This window comes from Callospermophilus lateralis, chromosome 6, assembly GCF_048772815.1.
Source record: "Callospermophilus lateralis isolate mCalLat2 chromosome 6, mCalLat2.hap1, whole genome shotgun sequence".
Lineage (NCBI taxonomy): Eukaryota > Metazoa > Chordata > Mammalia > Rodentia > Sciuridae > Callospermophilus > Callospermophilus lateralis.
The window spans coordinates 67,332,177-67,348,137 of NC_135310.1; the positions used below are offsets into that span (position 1 = coordinate 67,332,177).

The 15,961-nt window shown below is 35.4% G+C and overlaps 1 pseudogene; it reads right to left on the bottom strand.

The window, feature by feature from the left end:
* Positions 1-13,336, bottom strand: part of LOC143401885 (glutathione S-transferase A4-like) — a 33,227-nt pseudogene extending 19,891 nt beyond the window's left edge.
* Between the last annotated feature and the right edge of the window lie 2,625 nt (positions 13,337-15,961).

Here is a 15,961-nt window from a genome sequence, read left to right on the forward strand (position 1 = left end):
AGAATCATTTAGTAAGTAATAAATCACCGTGTAAGAAGTGTACTGTTTTTATATTATAAATTGTGAGTCAATTATTTTTTCATATTTAGGACCTAATGCTGACTAGTCTCAAGTTAGAAGTAACTCTTGATTGATGGTTATGTTTGTTGATTAAACAGTTGCCAATACTAAGTTCAGTATAAAACATATAAAAGCTACAGTTCCTGTCCTCTAATAGCTTTTACTCTGTATACCCACAGAAGAGAGACAGTTAGACTTGAATAAAATAATACCTTGCTTAGTAATTCTTAATTAAGTTAGCCTTTGTTAAGCAGATGATATTTGAGAATGTTTTAGGGAGAGGCAAGTGGTTATAATAAGCCCAGGGGAACTTCTTTAGATAATGTAAATGCCCTATATGTTGATGGTGTAGGTGGCTACCTGAGTAAACACATTTGTCAAACACAATAGAAACCTGGTTGGGGATGTAGCTCAGTGGTAAAGCACTTGTCAACAAGGCCCTGGGTTCAATCCCCAGTACAAATAAATAAACAACAACAACAAAAAAGAAAAATCAAAGTGTGTATTTAAATGAATAGATTTTAATATATTTAACTCATACCTTGCCTTTAATATTAAAAGCAATCCTACATGTGTGCACAACTAATAGAATACTGTTCGAAGGATAGAAACAATAAGTTCAGAGTGAACGTTTTTATGTAATAAATTTGAAAAAAAATGACTTTGAAAAAAATACATACAGAGAGAGAGGGAGAGGGAGAGGGAGAGAGAGAGAGAGAAAGAAAGAGAGAGAGAGAGAGGCTAGGCTCTTCTAAAAATAAAGAAAATGAAATTAAAATGAGATAACCTTTTCACCTCTAAACTTGGAAAAATTAATGATAGTAAACATGTTGTATAGGAAACAGGTACTGTCATACTTCTTGAGGTATAAATTGGTACCATTGCTATGGAGGGCAGCTCAACAACAATTAACATTACAAATGCATACACCTTTGATCCATTAATTACATTTCCAACAGACATACTTGTATGTAAGCAAAATGACATGTATATGAAAAAATATATATATAATATATATGTGTGTGTGTGTGTGTGTGTGTGTGTGTGTGTGTGTGTGTATCTTGTAGAATTGTTAATATTTGTAGACAATTGTTCAAATGCCCAAACATAAGGGACTGGATAAGTGAATTATTGTATATCATCTGACAGTGGACAGACACTTGTGAGCAATGGGAGCATGAGGTTAAGGGGATAATTCTATAAAATGGGTTCACTGTGATGACCTCCACATACTTTCTCTTTTAAAAAATAATTTACTTACAACCCTGCCTGGCTTGCATTGACAGGATATGTTACATTCCTCAGAAAGTATCAGTTAATCCTCAGGAGAAATGCAGGCTCTGAAATGCTGATAATAATAACACAACTTACCTTGAAATGGGGACTTTTGTGACCTTTACATAGACCAGATCCCAAAACTCAGGGAGACAAAGATAATTCCCCTAACCATAAAATCTGTAAGAACAGATTCCAAACGGAACTGGCCAGCATGGGCAAAAGCAACCTACAGTTTTCACGGCAGTGGGGACTAGAAAGTAAAAATGTAAGATACACTTTCCAAGAGGCAAAGTAGACATAATTTTCACTATTGTTTTCCCTGAATACAAACACGCATCCTGAACACTGAATATGTAAAAATATAAGACTCTGAAAAGTAGAAAAAAGGTAGTATACCAGTGAGGAAGCTTAGGACCCAAGAACTATGTTGTAGTGAATACTTTGGGATTTCTGTTTGTTTCTTATATCCTAAAATACTGAGAATTTGAAAATGCCAGTGAAAAATCGCAAAAAGCCTTAGCTGTGGCCTGCTCTTCCTGTCCAAAGGACCAGGAAATGGTGGGCTGGTGTGACAGAAAACTTTTAGACAATAACTAGTGCAATTGAACACTACAGAAAAAAAATTATGGCCTGTCCCACCATACAGGTAAAATTTAACTAAGGAACTAGATTTCCTCCCCAGTCCTGTGGTATCAAAGCAGACTGTGTGCCAAGAAGTGATCTTGGACTTTTCTCTAATCTGGGGAACATATTGGATTTAGTAAAACTTTTAAAATTTGTTTTCTGAAATGCCTTTTAAGTAAACTGAAAGACAATATTTGCATATCACAATGCCAATAAAGAACTAGCACATAAAATATACAAAATCCTAAAACTGAACAGTAAAGAAATGAACAATTCAAATAGAAAAGGTGAAAAAGATATGAAGAAACAATTTACCAAAGAGGATGTTCAGGTAGCAAATGAACCTGAAAATGTTTAATATCATTAACCATTAGCAAATTAGAACCACAGGGAGACATCACTGCACACCTATCAAAATAAAAAAAGTTAAAGTTAATGACAATACAAAATAGTCATGATGATCTGGAGAACCTGGATCACTCACATATTGATGGAGGGGATTTTAAACAGTAAAGCCTTGTGGAAAACAGTTTGATAGTTTCTCATAAAACTATATTATCACTCAGTATTCACATTTCTAGGCATTTATTTATCTCAGGGAAATGAAAACTTATATTCACACAGAAACCTGTAAATCATGCTTACAGTGATTCAATTCATAACAGGCAAAATTTAAAAAAAAACCATAGGATGAAAGTGTTTATTGATATCGTGGAATAATATCCAGCAATAAAAAAGAATGAGCTATTGTTATGCACAACCACCTGAAAGATTCTTGAGAGAATTATGTTGGGTGCAGATAGCCAGTCTCCAGAGATTCCATACCCCATGATTTTATTCATGTAACAACCTCGAAATGACAAATATGACAGGCATGAAAAATAGAGTTCTAGTTGGCAGGGTTTAAGGAATGAGTGTGAAGAGTAGGAAAGGGGAGTGACTATGCAATGGGTGGCATGAAACATGCTTGTAGTGATGGAATTGTTCTACAATCATATGTCAGTGTCAGTGTCCTGGTTGTGACCTTGTACCAAAGTTTTGTAAGAGGTTAACATTGGGAATCTGAATAGAGGATACATGGATTTCCCTGTATATTTGATACAACTGTATGATCTGCAATGATCTTACAATATGTTTAATTTTTTAAAAAATCAATGTATGGAATAGGATATCTAGTATGCTATTTTATATGTAAAATTTTGAGAAACATTCTATAAATGTTGTATTGTAAATGAATAATGGGACTCTGATAAGATATTTGAAAACTTAAAACTGCGGGACTGGGGAGCAGCTCAGTGGTAGAGTGCTTGCCTAGCATATGTGAGGCCCTGTGTTCAATCCCAAGCACTGAAAAAACAAAACCAACAACAATAAAACCAACCTAATGATATGGTCACCCAAGAAGAAAAAATGGGGACAAGAACAGAAAGGGGATTCTTTACTTCATACTGCTTGAACTTTCCAATTTGTATGTATTTCCATTTTAGATTGTAAATTCCAATGGACCAAGTATATTCGTTCCTTTGACTAACCTTATGCTAGTTATTACTGATTACATAGGGACCTATTTGTTTAGTGCTTAATATCTTGTTTACAAATGACAAGATAATTTACCAAGAGGAGAAATATAGATGGATGAAAATTCAGAAAGTGGAAAATGGAATAAATAAACTTGAAAGTTGTGTGGTAGTATGCAACATAGTAAGAGATATGAGACAGAAACATACTTGTGGCCTAATCATATTTAATTATTTTTAACCTCATTTTATTCTTTAGATATGAATAAAATGAAAAATAAATAATAAATGATATTATTTCTTCTTTATCATTATATATAATAAATAAAATGAATGGACATAAATAAAATGAAATAAAACACTTTTGCAAATTCTCTTCTGGCTCTGGCTGCTGGATAACTAAATTTTCTGTCTTGAATCAGTGCCCATTTTGTCTACTTTGCTGATGCAACTCTTATGTCTATTGTTACCTGTGTGTGTGTTTTAGGTAGAGGGGCAGAAAAGAAGGAGGAGAATGTCATATCCTACAATTTGTCTTTGGGTTTCTGTTCACTTTCAGTTCACTTTCTATCTCAAAGAGCCCATACCTATTAAACACAAACATGCCAGGCACCATTTAATTGCTTTAGTTAACTTGATCTTTATAACAATACTCTGAGGAAAGTTGTCTTATCATCATATCCATTTTTTAAAAGTGGGAGAAAAAGATAACTAAGGTAAAAAAAACTTTCTCATGGTCACACAACTAGTATGGAATTTGAATTGAGGCCTGTCTGACACCAAAGTCTGATTGTGGAGTTATAGTATGAGCTTAGGAGAGTATTCATGGATGATATAATGAACCATGTGTAGCAAATGCACCTCCAGAGAGTTAAGGCTGAAAAAATGTGAAAGTTGAGTAACAAAATGACAGGAGTGTAATAGTCTGTATAGGAAATGCTTAAGACCTCATAAATGGTTGGGTCATAATGAAGGAAATATATATTTGAGAGAAAGAATAAGTTCAATATATGTACTATATAACATGGTAACTATAGTTAATAGCACTGTATTATATTGCTAAGAGAGTAGATTTTATGTATTTTTATCACAAATGAATAATAAATGATACAATGCAAATTTTAAATTAGCTTGTCTTACATGCCATAATGTATGCATATTTAAACATTTCATGTTGTACACTATAAATATGTACAATTTTATACATCAATTAAAAGTAAAAAAAATGAAAAGAAATATATAAATCTGACTGTATATGTATAGGAATTTTTTTGATGCATCACTGAGTCAAAAATATGTTACAGATATCAACCCCTCAAATGAGAACCACTTCATCAAAAAATTGAACACGGGAAAAAAGAACATAAGGTTTTGGGTTTTATACTGGGTAAAGGGATATGGGTGTACCTCTTTCCAGGAAAAAACTATAATAGAATTACCTTGGTGAAGAAGAGGAAAGAGAAGGAGAAGGAAAAAGAGGAGGAGAGCTATGTTTGGATTGCTGGATTCTGCTACATGTTGTTAGGATGTTAACCAGAGAATGAGGAAGTCAGGTGGCTATCTAGCAGAAGGGGAGAATTTGTTGATATGGTGTATATATGAAAGTCATGATTCAAGACAATTAGAAGGGATAAGCCTAAGCTTATGTTGACAATATACTTGGAATAAAAGGACAGTACCAATAAAAAATGAAAAAAAAACTAGGCTTCTAAATTAGAGAAAAAGAGAGTGTGAAGAGAGTTGTTCATCAATCAGTTTATTAATAGGCGGATAGTTTGAGTCAGGTGCTTTATTAGGATCATATTTTAGTCAGCTTTTTCATCTCTGTGACCAAGACATGACAAGAACAGTTTTAGACAAGAAAAACTTTATTTGGTGCTTATAGTTTCAGTGGTCTCAGTCTGTAGATGGCCAACTCCATTGCTCTGGGCCCCAGGGGAGACAGAACATCAGAACAGAAGGGTATGGGAGAGAATAGCAACTCAGAACATGGCAATCTCCATGCAGAGAGAGAGCTCCACTCATCAGGGAGAAAATACAAACCCTGAAAGCATGCTCCCAGTGACCTGACTCCTCTAGCCATATTTACCTTCTTACATCACCACCCAGTTAATCCATACCAGTAGATTAAGCCATTGATTAGGTTATATTCTCATAACCTAATCATTTTGCCTCTGAGTGTTTTTGCATGAGATTTTGGGGGATACCACATATCCAAATCATAACAGATCACCCAAAGTGATCTATAGATCTAATGCAATGCCCATCAAATACCAATGACATTCTTCCTAGAACTGGGCAGGGGGGTGGTGGAAAAAAAAACAGTCTTAACATTAATATATAAGAACAAAAGACCCAGAATAGCCAAAGAAACCCTGAGCAAAAAGAGCAATGCTGAAGGCATGATGATACTTGATTTCAAATTATACTACAGAGCCATAGTAATAAAAACAGTATAGTACTGACATAAAAACAGACTATCTATAAACCAATAGAATAGAGGACATACAAACAAACTCACACAGCTACAATTATCTGATTCTTGATAGAAGGGTCAAAAACATGCATTGGAGAAAACATAGCTTCTTTAGCAAGTGGTACTTGGAAAACTGGATATGTAGAATGTTGAAACAACATCCCTATATTTCACCCTGTACAAAAGTTAACTCAAAATGAATCAAAGACTAGAAACTTTGCAACCGTTCAAAGCAAAATAGGGAAACACTTCAACATAGCTGCAAACAAAGACTTCCTGAATAGGACTACTATACCTCACAAATAAGAGAAAATCTATAAATAAGATGGCATTGAATTATAAATCTTCTGCACAGTAAAAGAAACAACAGAGTAAAAAAACAACTGAAAAAGTATTTTTGCCAGCTGACAGAGGATTAATATCCAGAATACATAAAGAACTAAAAATACCTCAACCTTAAGAGAGCAAAAAACCCAATCATGAATGGGCAAATGAACTGAATAGAGTTTTCTCAAAATAAGTATGAATGGCAAACAAATGTATTAAAAAATGTTCAATATCTTTAGTCATAAGGGAAATGCAAAGCAAAACTCCATTTCACTTCAGTTAGGATGACAATTATCAATAATACAAAGAACAATAAGTGCTGGTGAGGATGTGGGAGACAGGAATTTTTCTACACTGTTGATGGAAATGTAAATTATTACAGTCAATATGGAAATCAGTTTCGAGGTTCCTCAAAATGCTAGAAATAGAACCACCATATGATCCAGGTATACCAAAAGAATTAAAGTCAGCATACTTAAGAGATATATGCATACCCATATATATCGCAGCACAATTTATAATTGCCAAGTTATAGAATCAGATTAGGTGTTTATCAACAGATAAATGGATAAAGAAAATGTGGTATAATGTACATATTGCAGTTTTATTCAGACATAAAGAAGAATAAAAGCATGTTATTTGCAGGGAAATAGGTTGAACAAGAGACTATAATTTTGAATGAAGTAAGTAAGACTTAGAAAAGTATAGTATTTCTTTTTCTCATATGTGGAAGCTAGAGGGAGAGAGGGAGAGAGGAAGGGGGAGAGAGAGAGAGAGAGAGAGAGAGAGAGAGAGAGAGAGAGAGAGAGAGAGCCATGAAAGTAGAAAGAAGATCATTAGGGTAGAGGAAAGGAGTCAGGGGGAAGAAAGTATGGTAGGGTAGGGAGATATTGGGGGGGAATTGATTTCTAGATCTGAGAAATTCAAGGAAAATAAAATATTAGATATATACTATAGAACTGGCTAGGACACATTTTACTGTGCTGAATTTATCAGTACATAATTTTGGTTAATTTCCTGCTGACGGAACTATCACTTTCATGTGGTCTGCTATATCTCACTCCTTTGCTTATTTGGAATTCTGCTGCTTGAAAGTACACCCCAGGGACTAGGGCTACATCTAACTGCCAATTCCCACTGTAACTCTAAAATTACCTAGGATGGCCCTTTAGAAGTCTCAAAGATAAGGACTGTTCAATTTTAAATGGTCTCCTTTCCTTTCTGCACTCCTGCACTTGCAAAGACGAGAATTTATACCTGGCTTTTCCAGATAATTGTTGGGTGGCTGCCAGTCCCGGCTAGGACAATGGTTTAGAAAAAGCTGCTCTTGTTAATTTCAAGGAGTTTGCACATACTGCTGTCTATATTTTGCCTGTGTCCTGAGACTTTCTGTGAGGTGACAGACTAATGAATCTGAGGAAATTTCAAGGCAGCAGCACAGTTTTCAGGGGATGGCATGGGTATTGTTGGTGGCTTTTAGACGTGGATGTGGAAGAGCAGAAAGCAGAACAGAAAGATTTGAAAAACTTGCAGTTTAGCCAGAAAACTATGAATAAAAACAGGGCTAAGGAAATGTAGTTAAAGAGATTACAGCCACTAATGAGATGCTACTTAGTACTTTACCAGAAAACAATAGAAAAGAGGGCTTGAGGATGTCTCAAGATTTGGCAAGACTACACCCATCTCAGGCTCTAAGGTGGAAAAGTAAAACCGCCTTTGAGAACTGACAGTTGGGGTACCCTACTTGCAAGTGGGGACCTAGAAAGTTGTTTCACCATGTTCAGCTGCTCAGGCACTCAGAGGCTCCTGCAGCCATAGTCCCTGAAGGCTTGACTACTGCTCCAGGTGGTGCAGACCTTGGCATCAATTACATAGTTCTGGTTCTGCAGGATTGCAGGATGCTAGAGTTGGGGTTCAAGGAGGTTTCCACCAAGAAAAGGAAGACCTGAGAGGTCAGGCAAAATGCCCCAGGGTCAGTGTCCCTGCGGGCTGCCCCTGAAAGGGCCATGCATGGCGATATGAGAAGGAAGCCAAACTGCAGTGGAAACCCCCATTAAGAAATGCCAGTACCATGGAACATCTGCTGAGGAAAGCTGCAGGAATTGAGCACAAACAAGCCAACAGAGCGGCCACATGGGCTGCAACCAGGAAGGACATATGGGCTGTGCTGTACAAGCTCTTTGCAGAGAACATCACAATGTCATGTGCTCCAGATGCTGTCTATGGAGCTACAGGACTTGTTTTGCCCTGCTATTTTTTGGTCTTGCTTTGGTCTCATTCCTTCTTTCTATGCCCCTATTTCTTCCTTTTGTAATGGAAACGTTTATTATATGCCTTTATGTATAGGATACATATAACTTGCTTTTGATTTTTACAGGGGCTCACATTCAGAGTTTGCCTTGAGTCTCAGAGGAAACTTTGGAATTGGACTTTTAGTCAATGCTAAAATGGTTGAGACTATGTGGGCTCTTGAAAATGGACTAGATGTATTATATGGTGTGAGTGGCAAGAGCTTTTGGGGACAGGGACAGAATATTATGGTTTAGTTATAAGATGTCCCCCAGAAGCTCATGTGTGAGATAATACAAGAAGGTTTAGAGGAGAAATGATCGGATTGTAAAAGCCTGCACCTAAACAGTACATTTATCCCCTGAAGGATTAACTGAGTAGTGTCTATAGACTGGTAGGGTGTGACTGGAGAAGGTGGGTTGATCGTAGCCCTTGGGGTTTATATTTTGATCGAATGGGAACTATCTTTCTCTCTGCTTCTCTACCCGACTCTTCCACAATGATATTCTGCTTCACCTTGGGCCCAGAGGAATGGAGCCAGCTGTCTGTGTATTGAGACCTCTGAACCCATGATCCCCCAAATAAATTTTTCCTCCTTAAAATTGTTCTTGTCAGGTCTTTTGGTCATAGATGTGGAAAAGCTGACTATAGCATGGACTGAGTGGCTATATATAAGTACATTCTTAGTTATCTTCAGGAGAGATGTCTGAGTCTGAGTTCAAACACCTCTTCTCAAGATGATCCTGTTGAGTGCCCTTGCTCCAGACTCCATCTCCCTCTGCTACAATCCAGTTGCAAGGGAAACTTCTTCACAGTTTAAAATATCATCATCTAACCTACGATATTTGTGATATAATCTGACATCTGTGGCTGGTTAGAGCACTGTATTTGAGCATCTCATGCAGTGTATGTTACTGACATTTAATGTAGAAAAACTTTTTTTAAAGTAAGATTTTTATAAGGAGATTATAGCTATTTGATAAAAAAAAACAAGTTTAAGTTTTGGAAAAAGTGCTAGGGAAAATGGTATAAATTTTGGTATATGACTGAGTTTCTTTATATAGTCTTCATTAATATTTCTCTGATAAGTTACTTTCTGCAAATAAGATCTAATTTCTCAATGTTAACCCACATTTCTCAGGGGTGGAGCATTTAATAATGAATAGGATCTAGATAAAATGGGTTCTCAAAATGTAATTATTACTTTCAATATCACATGGTGGTTATATGTTGTTAAAAAGAGGCCTTGCTTTTAGAAATTCATACTAAAATATTTTCCGATAAAATACAATGATTTTGCTTGAAAATAAATCATGTAATAGGGGTTGGAATAGTTGGGGGTATAGTTAGGCTGTCATACATTAATCCTAGAATACTACCACTATGCCAAAGAATAGGATTATTTAGTCTGCTCCTCTTATAGTTGAAAAATCTTGAAAAGATAGTAATGCTCAAGTTGGGGATATACTCAGTAGTAGAGCACTTGCCTAGCATGTATGAGGTCCTAAGTATTCTTCTTAGCACTACAAAAAAAAAAAAAGCCAAAAAACAAGCCCTCCAAACCAACCAACCAACCAAAATCCAAAAATAAAAAAATAAACAAAAACTACAATGTCCAGTTTCTAGCTTTAGAGAACTGGGCCTGGGGAGAACCCTCAGATGGGTCTAATATGCTAATGATAAAAACTTCCTTAAAAGTTGTAGAAATCTGTCCTGCTTGGAGGCTCTTCAATTTATTCTAACTCTGGCATCTGGACAGATCATATTATTGGGGTTCTTTCAGCCCTTTTCCTATGTCTGTGCACCTGTTCTTACTAGGCTAAAGCAGAGCAGCACAAACATATAATTAGAATGCTCACACCTAATATTTAGTACTGTGAAAACCTCCGATTTTTCTTTCCTAGTTTAAAAATAGTGGTTTACTCTAAAATGTAATTTGCAAGGCTCGGGTAGAGGTGAAAGCAATTTGTATGACTTCTGGAGTTTAGAAAGGACCCCGAACTAATCTAGTAATAATGCTTTGGACAGCAACAATTTTCTGCCATCTAGTGGATAATTCAAAGAACAAACCATGCCTTTGTTAAAAAAAAAAAAAAGAAAGAAAGAAAAGAAAGAAAGAAAAAGAAAAAAAGAAAAGAAAAAGAAAAGAAAGAAAGAAAAGGCATTATTACAAAGCTGTGTCTTCAAAACCCTCTGCAACTGGAAAAAAAATGTGTGTCTGGAAAGCAAACTGGTTTTCCACAAACTGTCTGTCAAAGTTATTATTTCAACGATTTTATTAATTTTAATGAAAAATAATTTGATATGCTCTATTACTTCTCTTAATGTTGCTTAAAATATAAATCCAATATACTCAATTTCCAAATGTTTGTTAGCTTAGAGGCCTGAGATATATATAAATGTGTTTATAGTTGGTTCTTTAAAATTTTCTCCTTTCCTTTCTTGGCAGTAGTAATGTCCAAGACTTATGGGGGCTCTAAAGGCAAACCTCCTACTTAAAATTCTGGTTCTACTTTGTACAAACTGTTCTTGGAGAACATATCTCTTTGTGCCTTAGTGTTCCTATCTGTTAATAATAGTACCTACTTCATAGTGCTACTGGAATGATTTAATCTATGCAAAGCACTTGGTGTTTCAATGTTATCCTTTTCATCATTATTGTTGTTTATATGTGTATATAATATTTAGTATTCATGGCAGATAAGTTCAGAAGTGGCTTGTACTGTGAATCAATTCCATTTTTAAAACCAATAAGGATTCATTATATTTTGATGATACTCAACATTAGATGAAGTTAGATAATATTTTTTTTTAGTCAATGGTCTCATAAACTGATGGAGAAGAATTAACTATAACTTGAACCAAATACAATGAGTGTGAGACACCAGAGTTTTCATAACCAGAATATAAAGGAGGGGAAAGATATTTCCACCTGGAGAAATTGACTTATGAGCTATAAGTTAAATAATGAATGCATTTTAATAGAAATTAAATTGCAAAAGTGAAGATGGTAGGGAGAACTCCCACTGTGGGAGACCATTTTGAGCGAAGGAACGAGTTGAAAAAAAAAAATACAGCATTTATTTGAAGAACAATGAATAAATAGAAAGACCTCACTACCTCTATGCTGGGTTTTGTTTAGGCAATACATATATTGAAAAGAAAAGACAAAGTTTCTACTCTTAAGGATGTACATTTCAGTGGGGAATAAATACTGAAAGGGGTCTAGGAGAGACCGGAGCTAGATTTTGGAGGGTATCTATGGGAGAGCCAACAAAGACTGCCAAATTTGGAGGAACCAAGATCACATGGTAATTAAGAAATATTTACCTAGTGAGGAATATGCAGGATACATAAAAGGTTGAGGTCATGGAGACACAGAGAGAAACAAGTCTCAATAGGAGACAATTTAGGGTCCAGATGAGAGGTAATTAAGCCTGAACCAGGGAAGCAAAAAGGAGAAAACAGTCTTGAGGCATCCAGTCTGTGAAACAGCATTTAGACCAGTAGAAGGTCATGAAGGACATGGAAATGTTGGCACTAAACTTTCTGCAGTCTGTACTGCAATTACATGTGCCTGAATCATAATGATTTGATTATTCTATTTCATATCTTTAAGCCCCAGTTCTCTCATCAGTACAACAAAAAATCACTTTGTTATACCATTGTTTTTTTTTTTGTTTTGTTTTTTTTAAAGGGAAGACGAACAAATAAATGACAAAGACAAACACATTCCACATTAATAGGGATATGGAGAGTTCTCAACCTTTGGGAGCTGTTACTGGAGGAAGTCAAGAAAACCAAAACAGAGTCATTCATACCTAGCTGCCTGTATTTGCATCAGATGCATTTGAAGAGGAGACTGCTCTTGCCTTAAGGGTGACAATTATTCACAAAGGAGATAATTAGCTGAGAATTTTCAGTAATTATTCCATATTAAGGCCACAGATAAAAGGTTCTTAATTTTTTATTTGGGAATCAAAATAGTTGTGGATTTTGATATTAATCTTGTCATAAACTGTCCAAGAGTTCATTTTGGAAGTTAGAAACATACCTCTTAGGAGGGATGAAAAGAGATATGAGAAAAAAAATCCTAAGAATGAGAGAGTTTTAATACCCAGAGGTTTTATTTCTGGCCATCTTAAGATCTGTCTCTGGCCATTTGCTAGCTGTAGATTTGTGTTTGCCCACCTTAAAGGCCACATACTGAATTTAATGTAGAGGTACCAGGGAGCAGAATTGTGGATGCTAGTTAAGCTAATGTGGATTAAAGAACTAACTAGATGTTTGTTTTCTGGAATTCCATCCAAAGCAATTAAGTGAATAGTCTGAATTTATATCCAGAGGGAATTCATGCCTATTAAGAGAAGGAGAACACTGAAACAGAAGAGGTGGATGTGTCAAGAAAAGGCAAAGCTTAATAAGGAGTAAGAAGAGGAAGGCTTTACCCTGGGAGGATTGAGGAGGAAGTCCATGAATGCTGTTCCGTTGTGATAAAAGAATTGAAGATGTCCAAAGCTATGCATACTCCCCTGTAGGTTAAAGTAACATTGTCAGCACTATTCAGAGACAGAGAGACTGCATTTTTGCAGTTTGAGCAAATTCAGTACAATTGCATTTTTAGTTGTCTGCAAGCACATGATACAAAACTTAGATGATTTCAAATTCAGCAGGCATATTTGGGATAGTCTGGCTTACCATAAAAGCTGTGCATGTAGTCTACTTTGAAAGCTCTAGAGGAAACTTCAAAGTTGTTATTCTCCATGGGCACCTAAAAATTATTTTTTTCAAGGCATCCAGGTAAATTCTGGTTGAGAAAGACATATTCTACAGATTTATATGGACAGAGGAAACCATGGTATCAAAATTTTAAAAAAATACATCAAAGTAGATACTTGAAGTTGCATTAATTTGCAATCCAGTTGCTTCTCACATGGGCCACTCCATATAACATGTTAAAGATGAATAGCAAGAAATTTATATACTTATCATCATTATTAACAACACAGGGAGAATATTACTATAGCAATAATAATTCACAACTAGAATTTAACTCATTATTTGTTGTCAACCAAGTATCAGATATTTTACTAAGTACTGGGTTTATAAAACATGAATAAACATGATCCAAGCATAGAGTGTGGGGGGAGTTGAAGATAACTAACATTTAATAACTTTATAATAAATTGAATATGTGCCAGGTAGATGTAAAGACACACATACACACACACACACACACACACACACACACGCACACACACATACACACACATTTTATTTTATATTCACTGAAGCTTTTTAAGGCTTATGCTATAGTTTCCCAATTAGAGTTTAGCAGTTTTAGAAAATGTCACACAAAAAAGCAGGTGGCAAGCTGGGATCTAAACCTAGTTGTTCTATCTTTAAAGACCATCTTTTAACTAGGCTGCTTCTCGTTCCTGTGATATAAATCAACTTGTTTAAACCTCTCACAAGATTATAAAAGAAGTTATAGAAAATGACTAAATTTTGTAAGGAGCATTTGCAAATGTTTCACAGAGGATGTAACTTTGATCTGGGTCTTAAACATTAAAATTTTGACAGGCAACTGAGAAGAGGGGAATCTTAGGCAGAGGAAACAGCATGGGCAGAAGCACAGAAAAAGTGAAGGACATATTTGGGAAGAAAAAAATGTTTGCAAGAGAAAATTAAGAAGTAGTGGCACTAAATTGCTGGGACTGACTTCAGACTTGTTATCATCCTACCTCAGCTTCCCAAATTGATCAGTTTAAAGTCATGCGCCACTGTGTCCAGCTACTAATTGTGGCATTTCTTATAGGGCTAAGTTGTAATGGATTGGGGAAAGAAAAGACCAAGACAAATCTTAATAAGAAACCTTTATTGAGATATAGATTACACATTATATAATTCAATAATTTTCAGTAATTTTACCAAGTGGTGTAGTGGTAACCAAAAATCAGTTTCAGAATATTTTTACCTCCTCTAGTAAAGACACTCCATGCCCATTTGGTTATTTGACATTTCTACCCCCAACCCCAGGAAACCTTTAAATCTACTTTATCAGTTTTGTCTTTCTGGATATGTATACATGGAATCATATAATACGTGACTTTTTATCTGGCTTACTTTTACTTAGCATAGTATTTTCAAAATTCATTCACATCATAGCATGTAGCAGTGCTCTAAACATTTTTTTGTGTGAATAATACTTCATTGTATGGGAATACCAGAGTTTATCCATTAATCAGTTCAATGCTTGAGTTCTTCAGGTGTTCGACTATTATGAATGATGCTGCTATGAACATTTGTGTGGACACACATTTTCATTTCTCTTGGGTAGATATCTAGGAGTAGAATTGCTGGGTTTTATGGTAGTTTTGTGTTTAGTGTTATCAGAAACTGCCAAACTATTTTCTCAATGGCTGTACAATTTTATGTTCATGCCTGTGAAATATGAAGATTTTTTTCTCTATATCCTCAATAGCATTTCTTACTGTCTTACTATTATAGATATCCTGTGTGAAGTGATATCTCATTGTGGTTTTGTGCTTCCCTAATGACTAATTTTCATGTGCTTAAGACTTGAATTCTAAAAGCTCTATCTGGATAACAAAGATGAGTGCAGAAAGATAGTGGAATTTATTGAAAGAATAACAAAGTTGTGAGCTATTCACTTGAAATTGAGTTGCAGATGCCCAAAATGCAGCAAGAAACTTTGGGTCAGAACTCAGAAGTGAGAATATATATTTAGGACTCAGTTTTAAAGAGAAGGCATCAAAATCATGAAATTAGATGAGTTTACCAACACAGGAAATACTGAGCAAGAAAGTTGAGAACATTGAAGGATATCTGTTTTTTAAAAAACTGATGATATATCAGTAAGGGAGGCAGACATTTAGGAGGCTTAGGAAAACCTGGCATTGTGGAGTCATTGGATGAAAGGTTTTGAAGAAACAAGGTGTTATGGTTTAGATGTGAGGTGTCCTCCAAAAGCATGTGAGACAATGCAAGAAGGTTCAGAGGAGAAATTATTGGGTTGTGAGAGTCTTAACCCAATCAGTGAATTAATCCTCTGATGGAGATTAACTGAGTGGTAACTAAAGGTTGGTAGGGTGTGACTTTGGGATATATATATAAAACAAATGGAGACCATTCTGAAGGTCTGAAGGTGGAAATTGGGGGAATGGCTTTGGGATATGTATATGTGTGTGTATTATACATATTGGATGGAATATGTATATATAGATGGCTATGGATATGTATATGTGTATTATATATGTATTATATATATCTGGGTGTATATACATGTGTGTATGAGTGTGAATATATATATATATATAATCAAGTGGACACCTCTCTCTCTCTGCTCTCTGATCATAATGTGAGCTTC